Consider the following 2,381-nt stretch of genomic DNA (forward strand, 5'->3'; position numbering starts at 1 on the left):
CTGTAGTACCAGCTACTTGGGAGGCTGAGGCAGGAGAATGGCGTGAACCCGGGAGGCCGGCCACTGCACTCCAGCCTGGGCGACAGAGCGAGACTCTCTCAAAAAAAAAAAAAAAAAAAATCACCTAGAGAAAATTCTCTTTTGTTCTTTCAGCCCTCCTGCATCAGTGCAACCCATCACCTATAATAAATTCTTTTTGCTGAAAAAGTTAGTGTTGTTTCTGCCTTCCTGACTTGATCTTGACTGATGCAAACTATTAGGAAAGTGGGGCCCACTTTTTACTGGGCACCATGAGAGGTCAGCCTGCCTGAAAGGAAGGCTTACAGGAAACAGAGTCCTGACATGTTTAAGCACCTAGATCTCACTGTGCATGAAACCAAATCTATCCCCTGGACTTCTTAGTTATCTGTGCCAATAAGTTTCTTTGTGTGTGTTTGTTTAAACCATATGGGGTTGGGTTTTTGTTGTATACAACAAAGAGTCCTGACTAATCCAAATCTCCTCGTCCCCATCCCCAAACCAGGAGCCTCACCTCACAGCCGCTGAACAAAACCAAGAACAATCACCTCCTATTGAAAACTTTAATGAAACCAATAAGTTAATAAGTTAACAAAGTGAGGTACTTGCATATCCGAGAACCGAGTTGATGGGGGAACCTCGATCATGGAAGGAAGGAGGGCTTCTTCCCATGTCTCCTTGGTCATAGGGTAATCCCATTCTCCTGGCCTTCTCCACAGCTGTCTTTGAATGGGTGGAGGGGTGGCTCTCTGGGGACAGTGCAGTGCAGGTGGGGTGAGCCAGGAGAGGCTCCATCCAGGGCATGATGGTCACGTGCAGAGGGCAGGTTGGGGCAGAGGCTGGGCACCATGGACTGAGCAAGATCCAGTCCAAACCCTGGCGCTGGTGCATGCAGGTCCCCAGCATGAGATGCAGGCAGCATGGCCTCAGCCCCTTGTTCCCACAGAGGGTTGCCATTGGTCCACTACCCCTCACCTTCCTGCCACCTGCATTGGCTTTCCAGAAGAGGAGCAAAGGGGTGGGGATAAGAAAGTGTTCCTGGGGTGAATGGGGGCTTATGCCCGGATGTGGGGCTGCCAATTGAAGAGAAGAAGTGGGGTATGGAGGGACGGGGGACAGTGCATGTGAAGCCAGATGCATGGTTGGTATAGCTATTAGATGCATTCTTATTCTCTCTGGGAGTGAGAGTGACTAGGAAGGCACAGGCCTGGCTAGAAGCGGGCCTGGGGTCTCTCCAGTGGTGTCAGGCCTGGGCTTGAGTTGTGCTGTGGAGACAGGGAGGTGGGCCCTTGGGGACAGGCAGAGGCAGTGGGTTAGGGCTCCTGGACCAGACAGGAGATCTTCTTGAAGAAGGAGAGCAGGTAAAGGTCTGGGTGGGGACTAGAGAGCTCTCGGGTTACTTCAAAGCTCCTTCCCCTGCTCAGATGGAGTTGGGGGTCTTCCTCTTAGTGGACGTCACCCTGCAAGGCCAGTCTGCTGGCATCTGCTGCAGAGGCCCAGGAGCGGCTGAGTGGCTCTGCACTCATGTCTCCGAGTGTGTCACGTCATTGCATGTTTGCGAGTGAGAGGCTTTCTCCCTGTCTGGAGAAACTAAAAGGCTATGTTTGTGTGATCATCCACGAAGCACTGTCTGGGAGTTTTGGGGAGGATACAGAAACTTGTGTTGACTATGAGTGGTGTCTGGAGGGCCAAGGAGGGGAGTGGCCACCCAGCAGGAGGAGGGAGCCCCCTGGGAGCTGACACTTGCAAATGGGAAGAAAGGCCCAGGCACTGCCCTTAGGAGAGGGCAGGGGAGAAACAGGCCCCATGCTAGGAGGGGAAGGAGTGATAAGCCAAAGAATAGGGACAGGGTGGTAGCCAAGCAGCCTGAGACCAGCTACTGCTGGGGGCCCAGCTCCCAACGGGGGAGGGGCAGAGAGACCCCATGGGGGTCCCCAAAGTTGCATATTTGACATGGTTTGCATATATGGTGCCCACCTGCCTTGTGGCAGGGTCCTGTGCTTTGTGGGTACCTGTGGGGGCACCTTGGCCCACCCCCAAGTGGGGCGGGGACTTGGCGGGAGGGCTTCCCTGCTGTGTCCGAAGGGTGGGCCAGAGACCTCACCTTGCATAGCTGGCAGCTGGGTCAGGGCCCAGGGCCCCAGCGCCCGCTCCCACTCCCGGGGCTGTGCCCCTGCCAGGCGGGCCACATCGGGCCTTGATGGAGTGGGCAGGATGACACACGAAGCTAAAATTGTATCTGCTGTCAAGGCCGTATTTGATGACAGTTTGGGGACTCCCAGAGCCACCTGCAAACTCTCCTTGCTGAGCCAGGCAAATTTAGAAGATAAACAGTAGCTGTACATTGGTTAATTGTGCATCTG

This window comes from Mandrillus leucophaeus, unplaced genomic scaffold (assembly GCF_000951045.1).
Source record: "Mandrillus leucophaeus isolate KB7577 unplaced genomic scaffold, Mleu.le_1.0 Scaffold182, whole genome shotgun sequence".
In the NCBI taxonomy this organism is placed as follows: Eukaryota; Metazoa; Chordata; class Mammalia; order Primates; family Cercopithecidae; genus Mandrillus; species Mandrillus leucophaeus.